This window comes from Carassius gibelio, chromosome B6 (genome assembly GCF_023724105.1).
Source record: "Carassius gibelio isolate Cgi1373 ecotype wild population from Czech Republic chromosome B6, carGib1.2-hapl.c, whole genome shotgun sequence".
Lineage (NCBI taxonomy): Eukaryota > Metazoa > Chordata > Actinopteri > Cypriniformes > Cyprinidae > Carassius > Carassius gibelio.
The window spans coordinates 23,677,266-23,687,297 of NC_068401.1; the positions used below are offsets into that span (position 1 = coordinate 23,677,266).

The 10,032-nt window shown below is 38.4% G+C and overlaps 1 long non-coding RNA gene across 1 annotated transcript; it reads right to left on the bottom strand.

Moving 5' to 3' along the window:
• Window positions 1-4,459: 4,459 nt before the first annotated feature.
• LOC127959776 (uncharacterized) lies at window positions 4,460-5,541 on the bottom strand. The gene is made up of 3 exons (XR_008154289.1): window positions 5,375-5,541; window positions 5,197-5,289; window positions 4,460-4,669 (listed from the first exon to the last, which is right to left on the bottom strand). It is a non-coding gene; the product is annotated as an uncharacterized LOC127959776 (long non-coding RNA).
• Window positions 5,542-10,032: the final 4,491 nt, after the last annotated feature.

A 10,032-nucleotide genomic window follows, 5' to 3' on the forward strand; every position in this document is an offset into this window, starting at 1 on the left:
TTGTGAGCTTCTATATCATGTTTTGCAAAATGCATATAGAGACGATTTTTAAAGATTTTTTCCACATTTGTTTAGATAAATGATTCTATTAAATGAAATCTTTCATGTGTCAGGCTTCACATGGTTAAGACTGAATATCTTTTATGATGTTATGAAGATGTTGGATTATATGGTTTACTGCCACCTATTGACTGAACGTTTCATTGTTCATTTAAAAACAACTATGGCCATAAACTTTGGCATCAATAGAGGACAGTGTCCTTCTCTTAAAGATGTGAGTTTGAGGGTCACAGTCTGCGGTAGTTTTAAGTGGCCATTATTTCAATTTCTCTTCTAAGTGTGCTTCAGATCTTTAAATTGATTTTAAAATATATGTGTATTACACGAAAGATTGTGCATCAGATCATTTTAAAATGTGTGAGTATCAGGTTCTACAGTGTCTATGTGCCTGACACTCTTGCTGGCTTTTCCATTGCACACTCAGGTTTCATTAGCACCAGGTGTGTGCTTCTCTCACATAACGTGGGTGCAGATACACAAAAGCCATCGACCCCGTTGCCATAGGGACCTGACTCTACAGGAGGAGTTCAGTTTCTCTCCCTCACTGGAGAAGTCAAAGAAGGCAAAGAGCGACCCAGCGGATGGGACCACACAAAGCCATCGCATCATTTAATAATGGAAAGATAAAGATACTGATGAAAAAACACTAGGCTCAGAAACCTGGTAGAAGGTGAGAGGTTTGATACCAGGTTTTGGTAAATGTACAATTCTCCACTGGACTGTATGGCTTGAGCTGTTTTCCTCCTCCTTTCTGTTTCTCAGCATGGCTGAGGCCGGTGTGCGAGTTCCAATGGAGCAGGTGAAGATGAGTGCCATCTCTGATGAGCGTGTGGACTTCATCAGGGAACAGGCCTTCACCATTCTACGACTCAAAACTGACAAATGGAACCGTTTTATTGGATTGGAGGAGAACCAGAGGACTTTGCTTGATTTCTTAGATCAGGGCTGGCGAGAGTATCTCGTTTTGTTCGTGGGACCAGGAGGAACTCTTCATGCAGGAGATGAACAGGTGAGTATATCAATTATACTCATACACACTCATCTTCAGTGTTCTGACTAACAGAAAATTCAGGCTCCCTCGCTTTGTTCTCAGTGTGGCATTAGGATGCCGTGTAGCATTTCTTCTGCAATTGTCTCTCGGTTTCAGTGCACTGATTGGCTTTTGGTTTTCGAAATAAGTCATCACTTGTTTCGAGTGCTTTCGCTTCTGAAAGCACTACGCCCATCTTTTCCTCCCAAAAGAGCTCCTCTCCCTGGTGGACCAAGCTTCTGTGTGTCTTTAAAAAAAAGAAGGGCGTCATCTCCAAAACCACCTTTAGGACCCAGCTCTGGCTCGGAGAGGTTGCGGCACAACCCATGGACCACGCTCCCGTGTTCATCTCTCAGGTAAACACAACTAAAAAGGTTAGCTTATACTTTGTAAGATATTATAAAATCATATTTGAACTTTAACGCATGACATATTTTATTATATTATCATTCAATTTCATTTATAATGTCTGATTTATTGCAAAGCAATAAACATACGTTTATGGAAAAATGAGATAAAGTAGCATTTTAGCGTTAGTTTAGGGTTGGCTAAAGCTTAACTTGGTAGCTTTAGAACTGTCTGTTAAATGTTTGATTAGTACTTACATAACATTACTGGTCTTTGGGCAATATTACTTGGAGGCATTGTAATTTTAGTATTATGTATATTCTATTATGGTATTTATAGCTTTTTCCAATAAGCTTTAATTTATATATTAATTCAAGTTTCAGTTATAATTTTATTACTTTTTTTGTAATTTTATGTTCTTTTTTACATTTCTATTTAACTAAATTGTTTCTTAATTTTAGTCATTTTAGAACTTCATCTTAAACTTATTGTATTGCAGTTAGTTGCCAAGCAACATTCTAAGGTTACATTTTCTAATTATATTTTGTAACACTGAAGATTTTAAGGCTATTATTTATTTCTGCCTAATTTCAGTTAACAAAATTGATTTTTAATAGTTTTGCTTGATAAAAACAACATTGAAGGTATGCCACCCTATCCCTATTCCACAAAATAAAAAAAAGCATATGTTCATAGGTGTTGGTCACAGTGCTGGGAAGTCCCCTGAATCAGTCTGCCTGGCCCCGGGTGGTCGGTCAGGACATTTGTAGACACCTTGAGCATCTGCTCAGTGAAGCAGTCACACTGAGAGGGCGAGCTCAAGGTCGAACGTTACTGCCCCTGCCACTGTGTGTGGAGAGAAAAGATGAGCACCAACTCAGGTATGAACATGAACACTGTCAATCATTCATCATTTGATCAAACATTTACCAAGCTTGTGATATCATGTAACATTTGTGTGTGTGTGTGTTTGTAGCTCAGACAGCTGTTTGATCGATAGGGGGCTATTGTACTCTATTGAGACCATGGTGATTCAGTGGTGTCGACTGATGGGCTCTGTGCTGCAGCGGGACTCGTCTAAGCTCCTGCACCAGGGGGACCACCCAGGTCCCACAGTGGAGCTTATTTTCTGGACTAAACAGAAAGAAAACTTATTAGGAATCCAGGAGCAGGTGTTTATTATTTATTTATATATTTTCACACACACGCACACGCACAAGCACACACACACACACATACATATTAAATATACTGAAGTCAGGGTTTATCAGTTTTTTTTTTTTTTTTTATCTGGTATCTGGATATATATATACATGTATTTATCACAACCTAATTTTTATATGTACTTTAATGTTTAAATTGAATGAATTTAAACTAAATCCAACTCTGGTTTATTTTTGCAGCTGCAAAACCCAAAAGTTGATAAGGTGCTGGAAATTTTGCAGAGGATCAAAAGCAGTTATTATGCTTCATTTTACGACATTATTCAAAAAGTAAACCACGGTAATCACATCTGAAATGTGGACACACACTCTTGTTCTAACATGATTTTGATGTAAACTGCATTATACTTATTATTTTAGTGTGGCCTAGTAGTTAAAATCTATGCTGTTAAGTGAAAGCTTGTAGGTTCAGATGTCACATACAATAAATGAACTGTCGACTCGATGATTTTCTAGCGGTGATGGAGGCAGAGGACATAGACCTGCACTTGAGGACCTTGCGGCGGCCCATAGCTGCATTCGAGGAGCAGAGCTTCACTGATCTGGAGCCTCTGATCCCAGCTCTCTTTCACACACTCGCTCTCATCTGGACACATTCTCACTTCTACTGCCGCCCACCGCGCATCGTCACACTACTCACAGAGTTCTGCAACCTACTCATTGACAAGGTGTGCTTGCTCATTTGTTTAAATGATCTAAATTATGTTGATTGATTGTATAATGTTTGTATAATATGTGCATGTGGTTCTACAGGCCTCTGTGTATCTGATTCCTGAGGAACTCTTCAAAATGGAGTTAGAGGAGGGTATGGACCGGGTTCAGAAGGCCATCCAGGTGTTTTGGGCATTCAAGCGCAGTTTCCAGCAGCACCGGGACAATCTGACACCCACTGGGCCCTACAACCAACCAGGACTTACAGTCAAACCCTGGGACTTTCCCTCTGAGCTTGTGTTTCACCGCATTGATTGCATCATGGAGAGACTGTGCATGATTGAGGTGTGCGCACACAGACTTGGCTTCAGTCATTTCCCATTTCTTTTTTTATTTTTATTGCATACCTTGTAGGTCTTTGGTTATATTAGATATGGTGTGAAAATCTGTATTTATTTTCCTTCAAACCATTGAAAAAATAAAGTTAACTAGTTATTAATCATTTTGCTAATAATCTGCCCAATCTGTGTGTGCGTCCCTGTTTCAGGAGTTGTTTGCCTCAGCTCTGGACTTTTTAAAGCTGGAACGGATTGAGCTGGGCAGCTCTCGGGGGAAGATTCTCAGTGATATGGTGTACAGCATGAATGATGAGTTCCTGGACAGCTGGAGAACTCTTAGAGAGAGCAAATATGACCCACTCGACTACAACAACAAGGTTTTACCATATCTACACAAAAATACACTACAAAGATTTAAACCAAGGTTTTTGTTTTGTTTTTGAAAGTACCATGTGCTCACCAAAACACAGTAAAAACTGTAATATTGTGAAATATTATTATCATGTTAAATACCTGTTTTCTATTTTAAATATATTTTAAATATAATTTACACATAATAAATAAGACGATTTAGTTTTTGGAAAAAGGAAAGAAAATCATATATTTCACCATATATATACAGGAGTTTGTGTACGACTATAATCAATTCATGGAACAGAACAGAGACTTTGACCAGAGACTGGGGACAGTAATAAACTTGGCCTTCCAACACTCCCCAGGCCTAGAGTCTGCTTTTAAGGTATCATGTACACAAACACACACACACACACACACACAAACAAACGTGCTTAGTATTGAATGAACAGACAGCAAAACACAAGATTTATTATTGTCATGATTTAGTTCAGTGTGTGAGAAAACCCTGTCTCTAAGTCTTTAACATTGAAAGCCTGTGTTTGTAGCTCCTGCAGATGTTTGGCACTCTGCTGGAGAGGCCGAAGGTTCACCAGCATTTTGCTCCAAACTACTCTCAGCTGCTGGTCATGTTCCAGGAGGAGGTCAATCTCTGTCAGCGCATCCTGGAAACCCAGAGGGAGAAGGTTTGTGTGACTAATAATTAGAGAATGAAGCAGTGTTTTTCAAATTAGGATTTATGAGTTGCTGGGGTTCGGTGGGCAAAAATTTGACAAATTGTGATTTTTATTGTATTTTTTATTATCATTATTGGAAACTAGAATTTGAAACCCTGCTTCATGAAGCTTCGAAAGCTTTATGAATCTTTTGTTAAATTAAATTTAATTAAATTAATTAAATGTATGCATTTAGACGCTTTTATCCAAAGCGACTTACAGTGCATTCAGACTATCAATTTTTACCTATCATGTTCCGGGGGAATCGAACCCCCAACGCCTGATAATGCAATGCTCTACCAATTGAGCTACAGGAGCACTTGTTTTTTTGTTTTGAACTATGGGGCTTGGAGTTTGTTCTACTGGTAAAAGTAACTAGTAATGTTGCATCTTAAATATAAGTTACTCAAAATTAATATCTTGTTTTCATAATAATATGCCCTTTAGCAAGGCTCTTTGGATAAAAGCATACTTACAGACTTCTGTGCTGTTGTTTGTTTTGTGTTTTGGTGCAGATGAGGAACGGTTATCCCATCCTTGGTAAAAACATGCCAGCCGTTGCTGGTAACCTGAAATGGTCCCAAGAACTCAGAGAACGGATCCTGTCGAACCGCAGTAAACTAAGCCAGCTTACACATATGTAAACAAGCTTACCTCAACATAATCATAGGACTCACACAAATACACAAAAGGTTGCTTCTTGTGCCATTTTTGACAATGTCTGGTGTATTCTGTATGTGTTAGGCCGTTAGACAGTCCTGAGGCACAGCAGGTGTTGCAGGTGTGTGAGTGTGTATTAGAGGTTCTGGATCAGATGGATGAGGAAGTCTATGCTAATTGGAGTGTTGGATTGGATGAGGTGTGCCACACACATCTGAATGAACCACTGCTGATTCTGGATGAGGAGAGCAGCCTGTACAGCTTGAACTTTAACCCTGCTGTAAGACAAATGCACAAACTCATATTTAACTATATGTAGATTTCCCTTTTATTTTTATTATTCTTAAATTTGGCTAAGTGAGCTAACTAGTGGCCTGATTGTCATAGAGTCTTGGGGGTGATTCATTTAGACTTTTCACCATTAAAGTCGGCATTGAGTAAGATTAATTAAATATTAAAAGCATGTCATCCATGTATATGTTTTACTTTTTTTAAATCAAAATTTCAGTCATCTTCAATCATTCATCTTCAATCATTTTTAAAACGCGAATGTAGTTTTAATTTTTTATTTGTTTTTATTTTTGCAACCTGAGAGGTTTTTGTCCATTCAGTGAAAGTCCATTTTACCAAAATTTGGACGATTCAGAAACTTCATAAAGAAATCGAAATCAAAACTTTATTTAGTTAGCTAGTCAGTCAGTTACTTAGTTAAATTGCTTAATATGTTTGTTTAAGATTTAGCTCACTTGTGTGCGGCAAACACTTTGAAACACTCATATGATGTTGATGTTTTAGTTGACATCTGTTTTGAGGGAAGTGAAGTATCTTGCAATTCTGAAGAACCACAGCATTCCCAAGGCTGCTATGAGTCTGTACTCTAAACGGGAAATGCTTCACATGGTGAGAATGCATGTGGTCATCTGTGCCTTTATGTTTGAGTAACAAGTTGCACCATTATAAGAAATTAGATTTGTTTATTCCCTCCTTTCAACCTTCTTTTGTTCCTCTCTCCCTCTGTATGTGCGTGTGTAGTACACAAGTACTCTGTTCCAGATCACTCAGTGGTATAATAAACTACACAGCACAATTCTGGCTGTTGAGCTGCGTTTGGTGGAATCTGAGCTGGAGCAAGCGAGGTGTACCTTAAGGCCAGCGTTAAAGGAACTGCAGTGGAGTGATGAAAACCTTGCTGACTACATTAAGAGGTAACAGATATGTACTCATATTGTTTTTAGCAAATCCAAAAAGTCTAAATTTGTAGTCTTATTGGTCTACTGTGGGAAGGTGCCAACATGCAGTATACTCTTTGTGTGCTTGTAGCACATGTGATCTGGTACGTGGTGTGTCGGAGCGTGTCCAGAAGAGCAAGGCTAACTTGGAGAAACTGCAGGGGCTGATGGGAGTTTTCTGTCACTCTGCCTGCATTACTCGTAGGACTAATCGGAGTGGCAATCTACTCAACCTCACCGATGTAGAGGAGAACTTCAAGCGACAATATGCCCTCATCGCTCGCACAGGAGAGAAGATACATGAGCTTGTGCAGGTGTTGGTTTCACTGCTTGATTCAACACATTGAGAGGGACAAACTTTAAAACTCTGAAGGAGGGAAGTGAATGGGTGCCGTCAGAATGAGAGTCCAAACTATTGATGAAAACATCACAGTAATCCACAAGTAATCCCCATGACTCCAGTCCATCATTTAATGTCTCGTGAAGTGGAAATTCTATGTGGTTGAAATAAACAAATATATCATTAAGGTGTTTTTAACTTCAAACGGTAGCTTCTGGCTAAAATATGGGTCCGCTATCCATAATATTGCTTCCTTCAGTGGATAAATCATCTGAATCAGAAATACACACAGATCAAGCACGGTTTATACATGAAAACAAATATGTCAGTGGATTTTGATGTGAAAGGACAACTGATGACAGACTTTTTTTTACTGGCGTAAGCATTGTTATGGATTATAGGCCAGTATTTGGTGTGGAAAGGACTTTTAATTAAAATAACTTTAATGATGTATTCCTGGATGGACTGGATTCATATGGATTACTGTTGTCTATATTTAGCTATGACATGAACAAAATGGTGAAATCTATATTTAAATCCCACTGGAACTGAACACCTGAAATTCACATTAATTCAAACATTTATTAATTATTAAAATTGTAGGTTATCTATTCTAGCGGAATTGTATTTATAGCATATTTCTGCTTTGCTCTTCAGGAGAATGCTGAGCTGCTTGGTGCTGATTTGGACTCAGAGGCTTGGCAGTGCTACACAGAACATGTGGACAGAAGCATCCTTACTGGGTTCTGCAGTGCTGTTCGATGTTCCTTGCAGTACTTAGTTGAGAACACAGACCCAGCGCTCCACATTTCTCCCCTCTTTGAAGTTCAGCTGACCCTCACCTCTGACATGATCTTTCACCCCTCGCTCAGTTTCTCCAAGAAGGGAAACTTCTATGATATCATTGACCAGATGGTGTCAGATATTTTTCAAATGGCTTCTTTCATCAAAAGAGTGGCTAAGAACAAACAGTCTGACACTTACAAGGTAGGATCATTTTAGTTTAATTGTTAATTAGACCAGGTATAGCAATGTACTGTTGAAGTTCATCAGATAATTACTGGTTTTCTCAGTGAAGCCTGATAAATCATCTGGTGATTTCTGTAAAGATCTAAAACTATTCTTTATGACATGACTTATGTCTGACCATGTCTGTTATTTAGTCGGATATGGATGAGATACCTGAGCTGGTGGAGTTGGCTCAGCTGGTGCGATACCGTGCACGTGTGGCCATTGCTAAAGTCAAAGAATTCCAACACTCCTTTGATTCCTATCGTTATCTCTGGACCGGAGACAGGGTGGAGTTCATGAGGCAGTTTCTGCTCTATGGACACGCCCTCTCTGCTGAGGAGGCGGAACTTTATGCAGATTATGAGCTTCCCAAGAATCCGCCCAAACTGCAGAATTTCAGAGAACAGGTATCTGCGAGTCATCGAGTTAGGATTAAAATATATATTTTGTTGGGATTTAAATACATGACAATTATAGAAGCCTGTTTTTATCTCATAAAAAAAAAAATATTGTGACTTTACGATTTAGTAAATATTTCTTATTAATACACCTTTATGACAATTTGACTTTATATATTTAATCTCTCAATTACCTTTAAAAAAAAAAAATGATAGGAAAATGGGCAAACACCTAATTTTCTTAGCGTAACAAATTACACTGGTATGCAAAGGCCATTGGATTAACTATGATTTATTAATTTCTTTTTCTCTCTCACTGATTTCTAATTAGATCAGTGAGTTTGAGGATCTTTACGAGAAGGTATTCGTGTTAGAGGAGAAGAGAGTATTCTGTGGCTGGTTTCAGGTGGACATAAAACCTTTCAAAATGTCTCTGATGAACATCATTAAGAAATGGAGCTGGATGTTTAAAGAACACTTACTGAACCATGTTATTGCAAGGTAATATTTATTCAGACATTGCCTTACAAATGACTGAAATATTTGTATTATTGATTTCCTATCCAATAAATCATACTAGTGCAAAGCATTGTACAACAATTATGTTAATGTAGCTTGACTATGACTAGTCACATCTTTCTGTCTCAGTGTTAAAGAGCTGGGATCATTTATTGAGAATACCGAGATTGGTTTGGCAAAGACTGTAACCGATGGGGATTATGGCAAACTGGTGGACATCATGAGTCACCTGATGGCCATCAGAGACCGTCAGCTGAGCACAGAGCAGCATTTCAAACCCCTCAAAGCCACCTCGAACCTGCTCAAAACCTACAACCAACAGCTACCTGAGCAGGTTTACATACTGTTGGAGGTAACTTCACTTACATGCATCTGATTCAGCTGTATAATTTTCTGTCTACACTATACTGCCTCACATACCCGTGTGGTTTCACAGTCCTTGCCAGAGAAATGGAAGAATCTCAAGAAGGTGGCATTTACAGTAAAACATGAGGTTGCTCCTCTCCAGGCCAATGAAGTGGCTGTCATCCGCAGGAAGTGTGTTCAGTTTGAGGTGAGAGGTTGAAATCAGTAAAAACTGTGAATAGAAAACTACACAAAATGATAAAGCATCAGCATGATGAACTTTTTAAGCTTGCATCAATAAGAAATCCAGTATTGAAGCTTAATTTAAATATTTAAGACCAATTTATTTCAATTTTCCAGTGGAAAAAAAATCCTATTGTTGTGATGTTTCTGAGCATCTTTAGTTTGTTTCCTAGATTAAACAGCATGATTTCAGGGAACAGTTCCGCACCGAGTCCATATTCTTCATCAGCCTGCAGGAGCCGTACAAACTCATTGACAAGGTTCTTTCTTTTATGCCTGAGTGAGCATGTATGTTTTAAATAGGTTTTATTCTTACATTCTTTGTTTAGATGTGCATGTATAAATGTCCTTTATCTGTTTTTGCATGTAGATGAATCTTGTAGTAGCTCATTTGGAGAATGAGATGTCTAAGCTTCAACAAACAGCCAATCTGTTCGAAGTCAGTTTCCCTGACTACAAACAACTTCGACAGTGTCGGTCAGACATCATCCTGGTTAAAGCAGTATGGGATATGGTTATGTTTGTTAAGGTAATCTTCAACACAAAAGATTGACAGTACAAAGTTCT